Consider the following 21,207-nt stretch of genomic DNA (forward strand, 5'->3'; position numbering starts at 1 on the left):
GGCTGGAGGATTAATCCAGGAGGATTAGAGACCATCTGCGGGAGATTTTTTTTTCACCCAGAATGTGGTTGGAATCTGGGACGCACCAGCCCAGTACCTGGTTGAAGCAGACAGAACATTTAATGATTATGCAACCGAGAAGGGGATTGCCCAAGTATATAAGAAGAGAGACCAAATTTTTTCAATGGGATTATTGAAGGTGTATAATCGATGGTCTGCATGGGCAGAATGGGCCGAATGCCCTGATTATAAGCTGCCTGACTCTCTGAATCTCGTAGTACTTCTCCGTTATAACCAACATCATTCAAACTTGCACTGAAGATAATGTAATTTAAAAATCAGCCAAAGGTGACTAAATATAGTTGTGTTAAATATTGTTTGAACAACAAGCGAAGATAATTATATAAAGCTAGTCAGTAACCTATTTGTGGAATAACAAACAAGAAAATAGAGTAAACTCCACACTCTCACACTGTTCCAGAGACTGACAGGTACAGAATGAACCCCACCCTCTCACACTGTACCAGAGACTTACCCTGTCTGTTTCTGTCTCGCTCCCTGTGTCTGCTGCCTCTCTCTTTCTATCTCGCTCTCGCTCTCTCTTGATCCCTCTCCCCTCATGTATTTTACGCATGTTTTTTCCCATTGACTATCTTACATCTGTTCCTTTACTCAGTCAACTTTGTATCCAATTCGACCATCCTCTTCGTTCTTCTGGAGATTGACTGATTACAATTCATTTTTATTTTGTTTATTTTGTTCTCTGATGCCTCCGTCAATAATCCCTTTGTAGTTATTGGTTTCAATTCATTCAGAAATGTCTCCTGCTTTTGTGACATGGCTCTCCGAATTTTTGGACTCCGTGTGTACGTCTGTGTGTGCTTGTGTGTGTGTGTGTGTGTGTGTGTGTGTGTGTGTGTGTGTGTGTGTGTGTGTGTGTGTGTGTGTGTGTGTGTGTGTACTATGGGTGGAAAAGGACTGAGAGTAAATCAAAGTCAGTGACGACAGGGAACCATGTTGTTCGAGCCCTGGTGGGTTGTATTGCGGATACGGACAGCGGGATGTTAAACTGGTTACAGTTATGGATGGAGGTATAGCACAGATGGACAGAAATTGCAAAGGCAACCGCTCATCGGTGTACGTTTCCGCTTCTCAGTGCGTGTCGGTGCTTTCTCTCTCTCTGTTTTGATCAAGCTCCGTGTCTCGGTGTTTCTATCCTATTGGCCGTATGTGCGTGTGTGTCTGTACCTCTTTCTGGTGCGGTGATCATGGATTTCCAGTTTGGTGCTTTGGCGGTGTGCACGCCCCACTGCAGGTGGTGAGGATGGATGTGGCGGCTGTGTGGAAACACACGCGTTATCTGAGGGGGATTCTGAGCGTTAGATTACAGAAAAGAACACGCAAACACAGGCTGTGAGTCCCACAGATGTACGGCGGCTGTAGCGAAGTTGAAATCACTCGTTTACCAGGTTGCTGCAGAGAGGTTAGTTCAGACAGGAGAGTGGACTGTTGCTGGGCTCATGGTTCTCAGGTCGATGAAGCAAACCCGTGTCTTTCTCGCACTCTGCCTCACCAACACCAATGGGTATCCTTGTTCATCCACTGCCACCTACCCTTCATATGTTTGTTTATCCTCGGCCCTGCTACATGTAGTTTGTCCACAGCCCGGCCAGTCTCACCAATCATCCCCCGACCTGCCCCACAATGGAAGAAGGATCCTGAAACACTAACGATTCCTTTCTGCCTTCAATCCCCAATTCTCCATCTCTCCATAACTCTGGAAACTCATGTGGAGCGACAATACGACATCTGCTGCGCCACCTCCACCCGACCGGCTTCTCGCCGAACTGACACTTCCTATCTTCGCAACCTGTTGCTTATCCGCCTTCCCTCTGCCGGGAACGGACGGTCATGCGTTCAATCATCTGGGAAAAAATAAACAGGAATAAAATCAATCAACGTGAGGATGGATAGAAGGCATTCGTCGAATTAATGTTGATGAAACCATTAATTACACCATTGCCAGTCTGCTCTGAGCTAACTGTCAGAGTGTTGTGGGAATTTCTCCATTGTGAAAAGATTGTCTCACTTTCTCAGACGCTATCTGCATATGACTTTCTTTCAGTTGTCGCGACATCGAGTTTTAGAATAAGGGGTTTAGGTCACAACTGTAGAAATCATGAGTTAATCCACAGCTAGATTCCTGTGTGCAGTTCTGGGCGTCCCAATATGGGAAGGATGTGATGGTGCTGGAGGAGCTTCAGAGGAAATTCTGCACGGGTGTTAATTGGGCAGCTAACGGGTTGCTGCGGAGAAGTTATTTCAGAAAGCAGTGTTGCGTTGCTTAGCACATGCCCCAGAGGTCCAGGAATTAAACTCTTCCGCAATTTGAGTTGTCAACACAGATTTTCTAATTCGACTCTTTCGCACAAAACCATCAGGTCACTTGTACACAAATTCCACCTTCATATGTCCGACAAGCATTTCAACCCGAATACACCCGGAATATGACCTTCATTCGCTCAGCAGCAAACACTCTGAACACTGCAAACGCCCCAGCCTTGCGGCCCTTCTGGGAACCATTTCTGCAGCGACACTTCTGCACCACAGGACCAGCACTTCAGCACAGGGATACCGGGTAATGCTCACAGCGAGGAGAGAAGCAGCATGATCAGGCATCTGTATACAGCGCGAAATCTGTACTTCGCAGGGAATATATTTAACGTTCTACCTGTTCACATCACATGTGCTACATTTACACATTAGTCGGGAACTTTACACAGTTGTCAACTACTTAGAACATCAGACATCCAGGATATACAAAATTGGGTAAATTGTAAGGAAAATGTTGGAACATTGTTGCATGTCATACGAAAATGAATATCTGTGCAAAGAAAATATCTTCAGGTAACTGAGGGGAGTGAAGGAGACGGTGATGGAGAACGGGACCTGTGGTCTGCTGGGCAGAGAGAGTGGTGTTTTGGATCTGTTACCGTTACTGAGGGTGGAGCCTGGGTGTGCGGCCAGGAAGGAACTGAAGGAAGGAGTTCTTACCGGGAAACTGCAGGGGCAGAGGACAGGGGTCGGATTGTGCCGCTGGATTCACTGCACACTCGGCAGAAATCAGTTACAAATATAGATGAATCGGCCTACAGAAAACGATGAGTCAGGTGTGATAAAATCTATTGGTCTTATTTGCAAAAGAGAAAGCACTGAGGTAATGCCGGGGACGTTGACGTATTTGTGTTAAATCACCACAATACTTGCACTAGATGTAATAGTGTTGATGTAATGTGTTTCTTCAAGTGACTGTAACTAAGAACAATGGTCAGGGGTATAACCGTGTCACTAGAGACTGACCCTCTAAATAAAGCAGAGCCAGTTGGAGTACATCAGCTCAGAATGTCTACCGGAACTGTGGATTCAGGAGCAACAGCAGTCACAGAGTCTCACTGAAATGGGATATCCAGTAATCAGGTGGATACGAGGCATTTACTATCCTGTTATTTCAACCGCTAGTATTCCCGGTAAACCGCTATGTCAGCTGTCGATGGTGAAACTTAATGTCTAATTCCAAAGCTCTGCATTGTTTCTCTCCCTTCGTGTTTCCACAGCCACCTGTCCACTCGCAGCATTTCAAGAATGAAATGGAGATGCAAGCGATGGCTGACATCTGGAGTAAAACCACCTGTTGATTATCTGTTTCCTGTCCTTTACTCGAACAACCGCTCCCAGCACAGACAATCACCCTGTGTCACCTCCCGGGATGTATAAACAGAATCACAGCAAATGCAGTGCAGCTGCTACAAGACCAAAGGCGCAGTTCCGTGCACATTCCATTATTGAGAAAACAAACTGCTGGACGAAGTCAGCGGGTCGAGCAGCATCCGTGGGACTCAACGGCTCGGACAGCTGCAGCCTGACCCACTGCGTTCCCCCAGCAGTTTGTTTTCTCAATAATGGAATGTGCACGGAACTGCGCCTTTGGTCTTGTAGCAGCTGCACTGCATTTGCTGTGACTCTGTTTATACATCCCGGGAGGTGACACAGGGTGATTGTCTGTGCTGGGAGCGGTTGTTCGGGTAAAGGACAGGAAACAGATAATCGACAGGTGGAAACAGTTGAGTAGTTGTGAAGAAACCCATGTTGTAGAATGAAGCTGTTATGGATTTTTTTTAATAAATATGCTAAGACTGAATATGAGACCATTTATGAAGAATTCAGTGAAATACTCGGCGTCGTAGATAACATTGGGATTCACAGTTATCAATATTGTGACATACATTTATATTATGTCTGCACTTAACACCTCTCCAGATGTAGGACTGCTGCACTGAGACTTTTGCTGGTTGCTGAAATTCTCTCCATTGCCTCGTTGCGATGGATTCAGTGGGAGACGATGCGTCTGGCTGTGAGGTTGTGTCAGCCCGCATTGTAGCGGTTGGAATTAGCCAACCTTCTATTGTAAAACCAACAAAACAGCAAATGATAAGATGTGAAACGAAAACAGAAAATGCTGGGATCACTCAGCCCGGCAAGTAGCGTGTCTGGAAGGAGAAAACACTGAACGCTTCGGCTCACGGGTCTTACACGGACAGTTCTGAATAAGTGTCGCGGCCTCAAAACGTTAACCTGTTTCCCTTTCCAGACTTGCTGCTTGCCTGGTTGAGTACTTCCAGGTTTTCTTGTTTTTGATCCGTTGCTTAATTGTTCCGTCACTGAACCGGAGTGCGGTGAAGGGACGTAGTTCGTGTTTGGCTGTTGGAACAACGCCGCAGTCTACTGCCCGGATTTATTAATTTGATTCAGCAGAATACGCCGACGGCGCCGGTAAAGCTGATCCATCCCTTATTGCCTCTACGGAGGAAGCTATCCAGCTGGATATTCCCTGCTACTACGGATTTAATTCAGCATTTGGGAATCCTAACCCAAATCTGACTCATGTTGCACGATGCCGCAATCTCCTTCAGTGTCCATACCGACTCTGCGCCCTCTCTGGATCCATCAAAGGAGATAGGAACGAGTTTCCAGCACTCGATGCAGCAACAGAGTGGAGTTGTCACCGGGACCTGTCAAACTCCTGCATTGGCTTCGGGTCTGGTCTGTCATTTTTTTGCTTCCCTGTCTCTTTCTTCCGGTTAAGGCCGGGGATTGCGATCCTGTCTCGAAAAAAGTGCGATCTGTAGAAATGCATCACTCGCTACCTGGTGGGAATGGCAGCCGCCGATCACCTGGTCGTTATCTCGGACACCCGCTGACACGGACTGTTGTGATTTATTTTCGGCGATCATTCCTTAGCATCACCCCCATGTGCAGTCTCGTTATGTGGCCGCTTTTTGCAAGCGCTGCTGCCTCTGTCTGGCTGACAATGGTTTTCACTTTGATCGATTTGTAGCCATTTGCTGTGAGAAGCTGAAGACAAAATATTGCACCGAGAGAACGGCGGCTGTGGTTATCGGGACAGTGAATGTACTCGGTTGTTTAGAGACTATCCCAAGGTACTTTACATACGAGCCTGAAGAAATAATTGATGATGTTCCCTGGAGCTGTATTCTTAAACTGAGCTTCAGTACATCCCCCGCAGGGGCACAATTGAGTTGTTAAGCTGCATTTTAACCCCTTGTGTCCCGTTCCTTCTGATTTTGCTGCTCAATGTTCTGACGGTCAGACAAATTTTAGCGGCCAGTGGAGTCCGCACGGGGCTCCGGGGCCGCAGCAATGGAGAGAATGACAAGGACCCAGAGATGGAGAACCGAAGAAAATCCATAGTTTTACTCTTCAGTATAACGAACAGTTTCATATTGTTGTTGGTAACACAGGTAGTGGTTTACATCTACCAACGAATTTCAAAGATTCACAGTCACTCTTCCCCCGATCCCCGTTAGATCACAGAATTCACATCAGGAATGTTGCAGCTTCTCAGTTTCTGCACCAACATTTGTATTTACTCCGTGACTGAAAGCAAATTCCTACAGGAACTGAAGAACGAGGTGAAATACCCGCTGAATCGGATTGCGAAAATCATTGAACGTTAGAAATAAATGGTATGAAACATCACAATTAAATCTGCAGATCTGTTCCCGACCGGACATCCCTCACTTGTGGGAAGTGGAAATCGTGTTATCAACGGAGATCTGAAACAACAGTGACGGCTGATCCTGTCCGCAGCCCGGTCTCACCATCCCAGAGAAGCCCCCTTTGTCCCACACCTCCCTTACCCACTCGCCTTTCAGCTTGATACGAACTTTTACCCTTGTTCCCCGGTTCTGACAAAGGATTTTCGACCTGGAGCGTTAGCACCGTTTCGCGTTCTGCAAATGTTGTCTGATCTGTTGTGCGCTTGCAGTGTTTTTCTTGGCTCCCTCTCTGCCCTCTCCTGCTCCCGTCATGACTCGCTCCTTTTCTTCACTTTCTTCTTATTTTTTCTCTCTCTTTCTTTCTCCCCTCTCTCTCTATAATGACAGATGCCTTCTCTTTCTCCCTCGAATTAACATACGTTTGAAAAATTTAACTGTTCTATAAATGGCGGTAAACAACCGCTACCTCTTCCTGAAGCTTCCTCTGTTCCAGACACAACAAAGTGTTTTATCCCCTCACAGCTAAAATATCCCAGTGCTGCGAATATTAACATAAATCGCTCCCCTTCTTCACTGCAATCTGAGCTCTTGTGTGACAGGGTCATGGTCATGGAGTCATGGAGCACAGAAAATGACCATTCGACACACTGGGTCCACACAACAATCACCGGTTTACACTGATCCCATTTTATTCTCACAACATTCCCATCAAATTCTCCACTGACTTGCACACGAGGAGCTTTTTAAAGGGCCAATTAACCTCCCAATTATATGTTCAATTATACTTTGGAAATGCTGTCCTGCTCAGTGGTCCTGGTTGCTCCTGGAAGTCGGACTGATAATCTGTGGACGACATGGACGCGATGAGCCGAATGGCGTGGTTGCTGAGCTGCTAAACAAAAAAATCAAATATGCAGGAAATGCTGAGACCCTGTGAGAAGATGAACAAAGTTAACGTTTTTGATCAAACACTTCGTCAGAACTAAAAAGGGAACAGAAGTTGCCTGCAAGATGCAGGAAAGGATTTTGACCTGAAACGTTAACTTCTTTCTCTTCCCACAAATGTGGCCTCATCTTCTCAGTATTTCAGCATTTCCTGTGACTGTATTATATTTCTGAAATATGAGTTATTTTAAAATTTTTACTTCCTATCTGTTCTAAAAAAAATCACCCATCGGCTTCTGACAGGAACCCGTGGTTCCAGAGAGTGTGAGTAGCAATGAGATCACCGCTCATTCACTGAACTCCAGAGAGTGTCGACCCACTGTGGCACCATGACAGGCTCTGAAGCGCAGCAAGGAAGTGTGAAAGCAGAACCACAATAGTGATAATAGACTAGATTGTTCGGAGGCAGACAGGAGATCCTGTGGCCGCAAAACGTACTCTAGAATGGTGTGATGCCTCCCTGGTGCCATGGTCGAGGATGCCTCTGAGCGGTTGCAGACATTCTCAAGATGGAGGGTGAGCAGCTAGAAGTTATTGCACACAATGAGATTAATGACACAGGCCAATAAAGGGATGACGTCCTGCTGAGTGAATATCGGCAGTTAGGAAACAGGATAAAAAGGAGGGCCTTAAGGGTAGTAATATGTGTATAACTCGTCGTGGAACGGCGATTAGTGGTAAGAACAGGGCGATATGGCAGACACATCCGTGGCTGAAAAGTTAAAGCAGGGGGAGGGATTCAGAATTTTGGACGACTCGGATCTCTGTTAGACAGAAGTGACCTGTAGAAGAGGGAACTGTTCCAGAGTCCAAACATTTTTGGAAGGTGACCAACAATTATTCACTGTTTCCAACATGACTTTCTCCAGTATCACTCAGAGGAAATCTACAGTTGAAAAGAATGCAACCTTTGACAAAGCGCGGCATCAACAGGTGTTGATAAAACTGAAATTAACGGGAACCAAAGGGAAGATACTGCAAGGGTCAGAGTTATTGTCCGCGCAGTGGAAAACTGTTGTAGTTGTCAGCTGTCCATCATCCCAGCCCCAGGACATCACTGCAGGATTTCTCCCCCAGGCCCAGCCACATTCAGCTGTTGCATCAGCGTCTTTCCTTCCATCACTAGTGGCGATGATCACTGACAATTGAGTTATCTTCCCACTCCCTGCAAATGAAGCATCCCATTCCTGCGTGCACCAGGACATCCGGGGATGTATTGACCATTCACAAGTAATGGTCGCTGTAGAGAAATTCCAGGCAATGACCATCACCGACAGGAGAGGGTCCAACCGTCCAACATCGGCATTCCCTTGTTTTACCATCACTGAGTCCCCGAACTTCAAAACCCCGGGTGTTACCACTGACCAGAAACTAAACTGGTCCAGCGACAGAAACACCGTGACTATTGTGAGATCGGAGTGCTCCAGGGTGTTATAGAAATCTCTTCTCTTACAGACTTGCCGGGAGTGTGACTTAATTTTGCGGTAAACTGCGTATCATTGAAAAGCTTTGATTGATTCACAGCTGATATGAGTTACAAGAAACTCTGTTCTCAGCTAATCAGCTGTTGCAGGTGTCGACTCTCAGCTGAACAATTCCTCTGCGTTGTGCAAATGCAATCTGTTGGAGGATGGGGCCATCAGGTGGACGGACCAGGAACTGCAACGGCGGAGACATTTATATTCAGTACAACTGAAATTGCAAAAGATGAGACTCGCCGCGTCAGCACAGTCAGGGTCTAATTTCCGAGTAAAAATTCATACATTTTTTTAAAATTGAGGTTGGTAATGAGTGGAAGAGAGATTATTCCGTCACTTCTTAAAAGCAGATCAGGGATATAGTTCTCATCCCTCATCTTTTCCCGGTCAATCAATGAACGGATCGAACATTTTCCAGCTCTCACCCTCTCTCTATTCCAGATGCCTACGAGAACCTGTAGGCCTACAGATGCCCGACATTTCCCAGATGATGTGCTCACACTGAGTGACATCCGACTATTCACCGCTCGCTCGTGTCTGTGTTTACCCTGTGGAACCTCTCTCCTGACACACCCTCCATTCCCGTCAGAGACTCTGTCCCCTTCTACTGCACAGACCGATGGCAACTCTTCTTTCAGAGTCTCAGTCACTCTCCCTGTTCCACAAGAATATTCCCGTTTGTGCCCTCAGTGCGCGCACTGGACGCTGGAATTCCCTTTTCTGTCTCAGGCCACATTCCCTGTACCCTCGGTGTTCAGCCCTCCCATCATGTTCCGATCATTCACCTCCAATAAAAGTTCTCCTGTTCCAGTCCCATCGCCAACGGGAACGGCTTCTCTCTGTCTACTCTTCCTATGTCTTTTGTCACTTCACGCACCCCAACTACATCACGTCGCAATCTCTGCTGCTCCAAGGGGATCAGCCTTTATAACGGAAGAGACATCCTGGTGAATCTCCTCTGCACCCTTTCTCACGAAATCTGGCCCTCCCGACAGTGTGGCGAGCAGAACTACACACAGCCCTCCAGTGTGGGCTGACTCAAACTCTAACATGTTTGGAACAAAGCCACCCTGTTGTTAAATTCCATGCACCGCCTCATGAAGGGACTCCCCCGTTTGGATGCGTCACCCCCTTACCTGCCTTTGCTGTCACGTTAAGGGTCTCTGTACTTGAACACCAAGGCTCCTCCACCCCCTTAATACTCATTAAAATACACTTGTGCAAGTCAGGGGAGAAGTTAACGCTCCGATGTCAGTCTCGCCACAGTCCATGTCCGCCCTTGTATATCCAGTGTCGGGTCCAAACAGCCCTTAAATACTGCGGTAGCTGGAAATTGGACATGCCAACAAAACATGTTCTATAACTCAGCAGGTCACCCATTGCCCGTGGAGAGAGAAGATAGAAGTGTCAGGTCAATACCCTATGACAGCAGACGGAATATCAGCTTAGCCCCTCCAACCCATTTCAGTCTCTCCCACCTGCTGAATCCCGGGTGCTGGAGGAAACAAAAAAACACTGGCCCCACTCGCTTTGGACTATGTGACTCCAGGCCACCCCAGTGGGTTTGCCTGGTGACGGCACGGAAAACCCGTCGAGTGGATCAGAAAGGAGGAGAGTGAAACCGGCCCAGCCGCACAACACAGGCCACCCTGCAGAGTCCCCCATCGCCATCACTGCCTGGGCGCCGGGTCAGAGTCCTGGAGCCCGGTCACGAAGAGCCCAGTTGGAGCTCCCTCACCACATGGAGCGCAGCAGCCCAGGGAGGCGGCCCGACCCCACCTTCTCCAGGGCAGCTGGGGAACGGCATTAACCGCTGCCCCTGCTGCTGATGCCCACAGTCAGAGACTGAGAGCAAACTGGGAGGTCTGGGGTGTGGTGGCGGGGTGAGGGAACCCTGTCCCGCCCTGAGTGAGACTCCCTCCGTCTAACTGCCCCCCCGGAGTGCAGGGAGAAGGGGCATCGACCTGAAACATTAACTCTGTTTCTCCCCAAGCGCTGCCTGATCTGCTGAGTGTTTCCAGCAGTTTCTATTAAGAGCTCAGGATCAGTCCTGTTTCTCTGACTCCGGGATCAGCGCTGTCCCCGTCCGTCCCGGGACACACTGATCCCAGCCCATGGCCAATGTCCTTCTGGCTACCGGGCTGCGGGGAGTGCGGTAGTCGTGGCCGAGCGGTTAAGGCGATGGATTAGAAATCCATTGGGGTTTTCCCGCGCAGGTTCGAATCCTGCCGACTACGGGAGCAGCGGGCCTGGCTGGAGTAACCAGTGTAATTTTGAGGGGCTGTTGATTGTTTGGTCCCGGACTGAAAATTCCATGTAATAACTGATCCTGCTTTTACTGCGTTTCAATGCTTCCGTCATGAATTTGGGTTGTTGATCTGGAAATTCTCTTCGGTACAGTGGTCCTGGTCACTCCTGACCCTGTTTCCGATCTAAAACTTTACCTCTGTTTCTCTCTACACAGATGTTGCTCGACGTACTGAGTGTTTCTACCGTTTTCTGTTTTATATTGTCCGTGACTCCCTGATCCAAACCAATGATGCAGATTGTGAAAAACCGGGTCCAAACATCGGTCCCTGGACACCGCCTCCCAACCCAGGAATGGACCATTTATTCCCGCTTCCTTCAGAATGTCTCTGCGGCACAAAAGGTCAACGCATTTGGCTGTTAACAGAAAGGTTGGTGGTTCGAGCCCACCCAGGGACTCTGGCGATCCGGCAGCTTTTGCAGTGCGTTACACTGCGCTGTCCGGAGGCGGGAGCTCCTTGCTACTGCTTCACTGGGCTTAGTGGGATCCCTTCCTGCGGGATCTCACGTCCTGGACCCCCGAAGTCCCGCTTCCATTTCACCGGAATGTGCGTGTTTCCTCCGGCGACATCCTTGAACCTAACGGACTTGCCAGATGTAATACCTTATTTTGATTTAATTCTAAATGGCCCCTGCCCCAAAGGTTTTCACGGCTTGCGGGGAGAGAACGGAACAGGGGCTTGAATTTGGATGATGAGCCATGGTCGCACTGAATGGTGGAGCGGGATGGCCCGAATGGCCGATGTCAGCCTTGTTCTCTGTGTTCCAATACCTGTTTTTTGCTCAACGAGCGAAATCCAGGAAGTTCTGAAATTATGGAGCAGCAGTGGGGATGAAGCTCAGCGGAAGAGCACATGATTTGCAGGTATGAGGTCCAGCGTTCAATCCCCGGCATCTCCATGCTGGTGATCATGAACTTTGAACAAATCCCGGAACAAGTACCTTCATAGAATGCTGACCGACCTCAGAACGGACTGGGACTGTGAAATAAAATCCTGATGTTGTCTCCAGCCACAGAGAGCTGGGAAAGTGCCATCTGACATGGATAAATCACCTGTAATGTTGCATCGCCAACTCCCAGAGATGCGCCTCTTAATTTTACCTTGTACCCGGGAGAGAGCACAGACAGCACGGTGATGTTAACAGTATGGGACAGGAAGTAAGGAAGGAAGAAAGGAGGGAGAGAGAGAGAAAGAGAGAGGGAGAGACACAGAAAGATAATGGGAAGAGATGAAGTAGTGAGTAAGGGGGAAGAAGAGAAGCCAGCAAAAGAAACTGTGTTAAGTCGCAAAACGGCAAGAAGAATAAAAGAGGGAATACAGAAAGCTGACGTTGTTTCTCTAACAGCAGAGTGGCGCAGCGGAAGCGTGCTGGGCCCATAACCCAGAGGTCGATGGATCGAAACCATCCTCTGCTATTCTTCAGCTGAACATTTTACAACAGGACGCTGTCACGCCACACATCCCCACAATATACATATCACTTCACTTGGTTTGAAAATCTCGCGTTACAATATGAACGCTCCTTTCATTCCATTATTCCACGTGGACAGCTTCGTTGTGGAGAACGACGGTCCCTGTTGTGCTCAGCTATAGTCCAATACACAATGTTCTCTGCTGTGTGAGGCTGTGCGCTGATATAGAACAGAAAATGCTGGAAACACTCAGCAGGTCAGGCGGAAATCGAAAGCGAGTTGACGTTTCAGGACCCGTCAGTGGAACAAGGATATAGAGAGAACAGGTGAATGTTCAGCGGCAGAGAAGGTGGGGAGTGGGCAGTGGGGAGAACAAGGGGAACATCTCTGACAGGGTGAGACCAAACACATCACGTGACGGGGCTGTGGGACACACAGGACAGGCCAGCTTTACCCCTGGAAAGGGGAAACACGGAGCCACAACGATAGACGGGTGACGGGCAGAAATGTCCAGTTTCGAGATGGGGGGAAGGGGTTTGGAGACAGACTGAGGAAGGTTTTCATCCAAAGGGAGGTTGGTGTCTGGACCGCACGACCTGAGGGGGCGGCGGAGGCAGGAACTCGCACAACATTGATGAAGTATCCAGATTAACATTTAAATCGCTGAGGCAGAGCCGTTTGTGGGACAAGTGCTGGAAAACGGTTTTGGCACAGAGGGGAATGTTTCGGTCAGTATGGACATGTCCGTGCTCTGTGACCCTGTATTACACCAGTCAGTGCAGAAACACCGGGTGCAGTCCGTGTCGGAACGGAGGGGGAGTGAGGGGAGAGATTGCACAGGGTAAACATAGACAGGGAGCGGGGGTGAACAGACTGACGTCACTGTGTGATCACGTCATCTGGGACATGTGGGGATCATGGATCATAGAACAGTAAAGCACAGGAACAGGGCCTTTGACCCACCATGTCTGTGCCGAACTCGATGCAGGATTAGACCAAAATCTTCTGCCTGGACATGATCCATGTCCTCCCCCCCCCCCCCCCCCTCCAATCCCTGCACATATCCTTCCATTCCCTGGATATACATGTGCCTATCTAACAGCCTGCTAAACAACAATATCACATCTGCTTCCACTACTACACCTGGCAGGTCGTTCCAGACACCCACTAGTCTCTGTGTAAAACACTTGTTACATACAACTCATTTAAATTTACCCTCTCTCACTTTCAACGCATGCCCTCTGGTATTTGACATTTCTACCCTAGGAAATATATCTGCCTGCCTGCCCTATCTATGCCTCTCGTAGTCTTATAAATTTCTATCAGGTCCGCTCTCAGCCCCGGACACTCCAGAGAAAACAGCCCAAGTTTGTCCAATCTCTCCTTAGAGCTCATACCCTCTAATCCAGGCAGCGTCCTGGTAAATCTCTTCTGCACCCTTTCCAAAGCATTCTCATCCTCGCTGTCATGGGGCGATCACGTGTGACCTAGTTTACTGTGGGAATCTGGGACAGAGTGAAAGCAGGAAGCTGCAACGATCTATTCATCGATTTCCCTGGAAAAGTTGAGGGACGGGAATTCCTTCCCTGACCCACTGACCTGCTTACAGTGAGCGATAATTAAGGTAGCGGAGATGGGATCGCTCTAACCGTCACTAATGAAACTACATGAATTCAGCAAGTTACCTGCGGATTAGCATAGTAGAGCACTCGAGACCTCGAGTTCTGTACAAATCGTTGTTCTGCAAGAAGTTTTTTTGTGACATTTCCGCTGTCAGGAGAATGAAATTCTAGAACTTGCGATGGCCCGGAATCGAACCCGGGCCAACTGCTTGCGAAGCAGCTATGCTCACCAGTATACCACTACCGCCGCACCAATGTGCAGCCCATTCGGGTACTGAACCATCTCCAGTGTTGTTTGACTCTGTGACTCGATCACCAGTCCCCGAGCTGCTTTCTGACGGGTCTACTGCAGTCCCTGTTCCGTCCAGTAAATGTCGCCACCCTCCAACAGACCGGAGTTACACAGCACCCAATAATAATTCAACCGGGATCGGACTGAAGTCGATCCTGAAATAGTCGATGAACGATAAATCGCTTCCTGCCTCTCTCATCAGTAAATGGGAAAATAAATCCTGATTATCAATGTTATTTCCAACCACACGCATTTGGGTCTTAAATGGGATCCCCGCTTCCGGCCGGTCCTTAGCACAAGAAGTTACTGAATCGCTGGAGAATCCCGAGACCCCTCCAGTCACACAGTGAGGTGGGAGTCTGAAAGGAGCCGGTTAACAGTCAACGAACAAACTTTAGTGTGATCCTGTGAGTCCTCCTGTACCCTGACAACCGAAATATAGGCCGCATCGTTCCATTGCTTCATCGTTCGTATAGTGGTCAGTATCCTCGCCTATCACGCGGGAGACCGGGGTTCAAATCCCCGACGGGGAGACGTTTATTTCTGTTTCCAGAGACCTGACTTGAATCGTTGACCGCTTGCTTTTCTCCACAGAGCTGCCTGGCCTGCTGAGTCCCACCAGCATCATCATATTTTTCAAATACAAGAGAAATTTTGAATTAAAATAAAAGTAAAAGCGACAAAGAGTTTGTTGTTGAAGTGATCAATTCACCCGACATCCGGAATGTGGAACAGGCCGGTCTGCAGTGAGCCCGGGACGGGAGAGGGTCCCGAGAAAGGACTGTGTTCAGCCTCAGGAACAGCTGAAGCATTTTGCAGAGAACGATCCCAAGTGGATATGTTTTAAAGTGCACGGGTCCCGGGTTTAAAGCCGCCCTGTCCCTCCCTCAGCCCCGGACCCCTCGGTCAGACTCTGATCAAAGTGACCTGGGGAAAGGTCCGGCTGGGCTTCATTCTGTGATGTCAGTGAACATGAGAGCATGCGCCGCGTAGCCCCGCCCCTGGCCCTGATTGACAGAGGGCGGCAGAGCACATGCGCCGTGAGCTGCAGCTCCGCCTGTGAGTTCCATTCCCTCAGCGAGCGGCGGGAGCGGGTTTAAAGCAGCCGGGACTGGAGAGCGCTGACAGCAGCCTCCTTCCAGCAGCTCATCGCTCTGGGAGCGGCTCCGCAGATGGGCTCAGGGATCGGCACTTGAGTCTGGACCCGGGGCACTGGAGGCGGCGGCAGGAGGGAAGCGGCTGAGTGGAGCAGTGACTGGTCCCAGAACATGGATTGGGTGAGGAGGGAGAGGTCGTTCCCGGGCTGGGGGTGGGCAGGGCGGGGAAGGCGGAGTGGGAAGGAGCTGCTGGTGATAGTCACTGCTGCTTCCTCTCCCCAGACCAGGAGGGAAAGTCCCCGGTTCGGTTCTAGTCTCCCCGTGTGTGTTGTTACTGGACAGTGAGCAGTGGTCACAGAGCCGGACACTCAGGGTGGGGGCAGCTTTACAAAAAGTGTCAATTGCAGGCTCCCGGTGAGAAGTTTAAACAGCGGCTGTTTGGCTCAGGTTGAGCGGCGAGTCCCACGGGAGAAGTGAGTGGAAATGCTCGATGTGTCAATCTCCCTGCTCCATGGGGTGTCCCATTCCCGGATCGGTGCCGGGATCTGGCGGTGTGTGTGTGTCCCTCACTTGGTGAGGAGCTGCCGCCCTCTACTGGTCGGCAGAAGTTGAGATCTGCATCCCTGCAGCCGCCGAACACACTGGCTCTGACTGCACCGGCCGCTTCACACAGCCGTTTGCCTTTCACCTCTCCCTCACTGATCCCGTTTCCTTTTCCTTCCCACATGGAGAGACTTCAATCAGCTCTGATGTTCCCTCCTCCCGAGGCATAAGGAACAGAGCAGCCGCTCCGTCTCTCACACACCAGGTACGTTACAAAGCATAGATACACCGACAGCTCCTCAGTTCCACAGTGTCAGACAGCAGAGACATTCAATCCCACACTGAGCCCAAGGCCCAGACACATTCCCAATACAACAGTTAAAAAGCAAATGAGAAAAACGCTCTACAAAGATTAACAAAGTCAAATGTGTGTGTTACCACAGGAGTTGGGCGAGGGCCTTAACAAATATTTCTCAGCTGTATTGACCGTGGAGATGGACATGGATGCTCGGGAACTCGGGGAAGCTAACAGAGAACACATTAGACGAGGTGTTGGAGGTCTTAAAACGCATAAAGGTAGATAAATCCCCGAGGCCTGTCTCTTTGGACATTGTGGGAACCTCCGAAAGAAATTGTGGGACCCCATGCAGAGATATTTGTATCACCAATAGCTGCAGGTGAGGAACTGGAAGACTGGTTGGTGACTAAAGTGGTACCTTTATTTCAGAAAGGCTGCAAAGAAAAGCCATGGAACTTTTGACTGCTGAGGCTAATAGTGAAGGCTCAAGGTTAATCGGTGGGTCAATTATTGGAGGGGAACAAGTAACCTTCCTGAACTGTTCCCATTTTCCCGCATCTGGCTCACATCCCTGTAAACCTTTCCTCTCCATGGAACTGCCAAAATGCCTTTTAAATCTTGTAACTGTACCCGCCTGTACTGCCTCTTCTGGTAGCTCGTTCCAAATACGCACCATGTTCTGTATGAAAACAACAAAAAGCTATTCAGTGGGGAAGTTATTGGCAGGGATTCTGAGAGACAGGATGTACATGGATTTAGAAAGGCAGGACTGACTCTTTGTGGGGGAAATAATGTCTCGAATTTAGTCGAGTGATATGACAAGGTAACCAAGAAGAAGAGATTAGTGTGGTAGACGTTGTCTGCATGGGCTTCAGCAAGGTTTTTGAAAAGGTCCCACATGATTGGCTAGTCTGCAAAGTTAGTTCACATGGGATCCAGGGTGAGCTGGTCAAATGGACACAATATTAGCTTGATGGTAGGAGACAGCGGGTTGTGATGGAGGGTTGTTTATGAGACTAGTGTAACGTGAGCAGTGGTGTGCCGCAGGGATCGGCGCTGGGTCTGCTGTGTTTCATCGTTTATATGAAAAGATTTGGATGAGAGTGTAGGTGGAACTGTTAGTAAATTTGCAGATGAGAGTAAAATGGGCGGTATAGTGGACAGTGAAGACATTTATCTAAGATTATAAAGGGATTTTGACCAACTAGGTTAGTGGGCAGTGGAGCGGCAGATAAATGCGAGATGTTGCATCTTCATAAGGCAAACCGGCCCTGGGAGTGTTGTAGAATGGAGAGACCTGAGGGTGTAGGTACCTCATTTCTTCAAAGTGGCAACACAGGTAGACAGGCTGGTGAAGAAGGTGTTTGACATGCTTGCCTTCATCGGTCAGAATATTGGGCACTGGAACTGGGTCATCATATTACAGCTGTACACACCATTGGGAAAGCTGCATTTGGAGCTCTGTGTACAGTTCTAGGTGTCCTGCTGTCAGGTAGATGTCGTTCAACTGGAGAGGGTGCAAAGGAGATTTGAGGATGTTATTGGGACTCAAGGGCCTGGGTGATGAGGAGATGTTGGATAGGCTAAGATATTTTTCCCCTGGAGTGTTTGTGAACTTAGAGAGGTTTATAGAACCATGGCGGACATAGGTCAGGTGAACAGCCAATGTCTTTTCCCAGGGGAGGGGAGTCCAAACCTAGAGGCATAGGTATTAAGTGAGACAGGAAAGATTTAAAACGTACCTGGGGGCAGGTTTATCACACAGAACAATGTGTGTATATGGAACGAGCTGCCAGAAGAGGTGGTACAGGCGGGTACGGTTGCAACATTTAAAAGGCATTTGGACAGTTCCATAGAGAGGACAGGTTTGCAGGGATACAGGCCAAAGGCAGGTAAATGGGAATAGTTCAGGAAGGCCACTTGGTCGACTTGGACGAGTTGGGCTGAAGGGCCTGTTTCCATGCTGTATAACTCTGGGACTCTAAGGCTGCTGGTGTTACAGAGCTGGGGGGGGGGGGCAGGGTCAGCAGTGAGAAGGTTGCAGAGAGGGTTTGGGGTGCAAACAGGATATGTGACTGGGTGAGGACGGGGCAGATGGAACAGAATGTGAGCTCATCCACTCCCAGAGGAAACATAGAAAAGGAGAGAACTTTTTCCATGGGGACAGAGTGAAATGTTCACAGGGACTTGGGTGTCCTTGTAAACAAGCCACGGAAAGTGACCATGCAGGGACTGCAGGGAATTATGGAGGCCCACAGGATGTTGTCCTATGATGCAGGAGGAGTGGAGAGCAGGAGTAGAGATGTCTCACAGGGATTATATAGAGCCCTGGTGAGAGCGCTCCTTGAACATTGTGTCCAGGTCTGGTCACACTACCTGCAATAGAGGGAGTTCAGTGACTGTTCCCCACACTGACTGGACTGGTTCCAGGGAGGGCAGGTCCCCTGTGTGAGGGGACAGGAGAGGGCTGGGCCTGTATTCTCTGGGGTTAAGGAGAAGAAGGGGAGATCCTATGGAGACTTGCAGAATTGTTGGAGGGCGTGACAGACCGGATAGAGGGAGGGTGTTTCTGCTGTCTGAGGGGTCTGTAGTGAAGGGTCGCAGTCTCAGAATAAGGGGTTCGACCTTCAAGGGCAAAGTCCAGAAGCTGTCTTCTTCATCAGAGGATGGTTCACCTTGAATTCCTTGACCGGTGGACTGTGGAGACCCAGTTTTCAGTGCAGTCAGGGCTGAGACTGATAGTTTCTGGGAGATATTTAGTCATGCAAGGAGTCGCTGTACCTGTGGGTAGTGCAGGAGGGTGGTGCTGAGGTCAAAGACCAGCCGTGACCTCATTGACTGGTGGAGCAGACACGAGGGTCTGAATGAGAACATCAGGAACAGGAGCAGGAGGAGTGGGAGAGAGGGACGGATCAGAGGGATGAAACATTGTTCAGCACCTTTACACACAGAGAATTCAGTGGCCCTGATGAACACGTCCCGGGCTGTTCAGAGCAGCGTGGGTGGAAATAGCAGAGACCCTGTATAAAGTCCTGTCACCACCCCACAGGGACACACAGACACCCCGACATCCGAATTAGGAGCAGGTGTCTCCACTCAGCCCCTCCCACCTGCTCTGCCATTTAATGAGCTCCCGGCTGGTCTCAGTTTAACATCAAACTCCAGGTTCCTGTCTGCCCACCGTAATATCTCACCCCCTTCCGTATCATGTATCTCAATGCCTCTCCCTTAGAAAGATTCAAACACCCTTTGGGGAAGAGAATTGCAAAGGCTCAACAACCTATGAGGCAAAAAAAATCATCTTTGCAAAAGAAATACAATCTTGAAAAAAATCCTAAATCATCTTTGGCTGAAATGAGAGCCCCCTCATCATTGTACAGCAGTCTCCATTCTCACATTCTCCCACACGTTGAACCATCCTCTCCCCACGTGGCCTGTCAGGACCCCTCAGGACTTCTGCCTGTTTTAATCGTCCACTCTCCCTCTTCTAAACTGCAGCAGATACAAGCCCAGACTGTCCAACCTTTCGTCATCAGAAAACAGGCCCAGTGCCAGCGTTGGTCCAGTAAACCTTCTCTGAACTGCTTCCAATACATGAACATCCTTCCTTAAATAAAGAGACCAACACTGTACAAGTGGCCTCCCCACTGCCTTACATCAATGAGGCACAACCTGCCCACATATGTACTCAGTTCCCCATCAATAAAAGGTCAGTTTTCCTCATTACCTGCTGTAGCTGAAAACACCGTCAGGTACAGGCCATTCAGCCGACACTGTCTGTGCCAACAATGATGACAATTCAGACTGCACATCTGCCAGCACCTGGTCTGTGTTCCTCCATCCACTGTCTGTTCATGGGGATGTTTAAATGTCCCTTCAATGTTTCTCCATTGGATCTGCTTCCACCACTTCCACTGGCAGCATGTTCCAGGCACCGACCACTCCCTGTCTGAAATAAAACTTGCCTCCTGCATCTCCTTTCAACCTTCCCCCTCTCACCTTAAATCTCTGCCCAGCAGTGTTTGATATTTCCACCCGAGGAAAAATACTCTACCTGTCTACACTGTCTGTGTCATTCTACATTTTATATACTTCTCTCAGCTCACCCCTCATCCTCCGGAGAAAACCATCTAAGTTGATCCAAACTTTCCTTGCAGCTGAACCTCTCTAATCCCGGCAACATATTGGTGAAGCTCTGCAGCACCTTTCCATCCTGTCTGTAATGTGGCAAACAAAACTGCCCCCAGTTCTCCAAACGTGAACGAACCAAAGCTTTCTACAGCTGCAACATGACTGCCCAAGTTTTATATTCAATTCCCCTACTTATGAAGGCCGGTGTACCTGACACCTACTGCACCACCGTCTCCTTGTGTTCCCACTTTCAGGGAGTTATGGATTTGCATCCCAAGATCCCTTAGTACATCAATGCTCCAAAGGGCGCTGCCATTTACTATGCACTTTCCTCCAACATTTGACCTCCCAAAGTGAACACCTCACACTTGTCCAGATTAATCCCCATCTTCCATTTATCTTCCCATATTTCCAACTGATCTATATCTTGCTGTATCCCTTTCACAACCTTCCTCACCATCCACAACTGCACCAACAATTGCGTCGTCTGCAAACTAATCAGCCCGTGTACATTTTCTCTGATCAAACCTAGGTACCAGCACTGATTCCTGTGGATGGCCACTGGTCACACATCTACATTGCAGAATAAGAGTCTTCGTTCCATTCGCCCAAATGTTGCGACACAACACAGAACAGTTCAAAAAGTGACATTATTTCTCCCAGGACCAGTGTTGAATTGAATATCTACAGATGCACTGCTGCAAAGTGTGTTCAGATGAATTCAATGTAACCAGCAGCAGACACTGAAGCAGTAATATACAGTTCGTGCAATATTGTTCGAAACAATACACAGAATTAATCAAAGTATTCAACTGCAAGAATGAAAATGAACTAACCCCACAATCTCACACAGTATGAGAGACTGACAGAAACAGAATGGACTCCACAGTCCCACACTGCACCAGAGACTGACAGGTACAGAATGAACCCCACTCTCTCACACTGTATCAGAGACTGACAGGTACAGAATGAACCCCATACTGTACCAGAGAGTGACAGGTCA

At 48.9% G+C, this 21,207-nt stretch overlaps 2 non-coding genes across 2 annotated transcripts; both read left to right on the forward strand.

The window, feature by feature from the left end:
• Nucleotides 1–10,655: 10,655 nt before the first annotated feature.
• Nucleotides 10,656–10,737, forward strand: trnas-aga (transfer RNA serine (anticodon AGA)). Its single transcript has one exon. It is a non-coding gene; the product is annotated as a tRNA-Ser (tRNA).
• A 1,415-nt stretch (nt 10,738–12,152) lies between these two features.
• On the forward strand, nt 12,153–12,224 carry trnam-cau (transfer RNA methionine (anticodon CAU)). Its single transcript has one exon. It is a non-coding gene; the product is annotated as a tRNA-Met (tRNA).
• The last annotated feature ends 8,983 nt before the right edge of the window (nt 12,225–21,207 follow it).

The sequence above is a fragment of the Pristis pectinata genome, chromosome 45, assembly GCF_009764475.1.
Source record: "Pristis pectinata isolate sPriPec2 chromosome 45, sPriPec2.1.pri, whole genome shotgun sequence".
Classification (NCBI taxonomy): Eukaryota; Metazoa; Chordata; class Chondrichthyes; order Rhinopristiformes; family Pristidae; genus Pristis; species Pristis pectinata.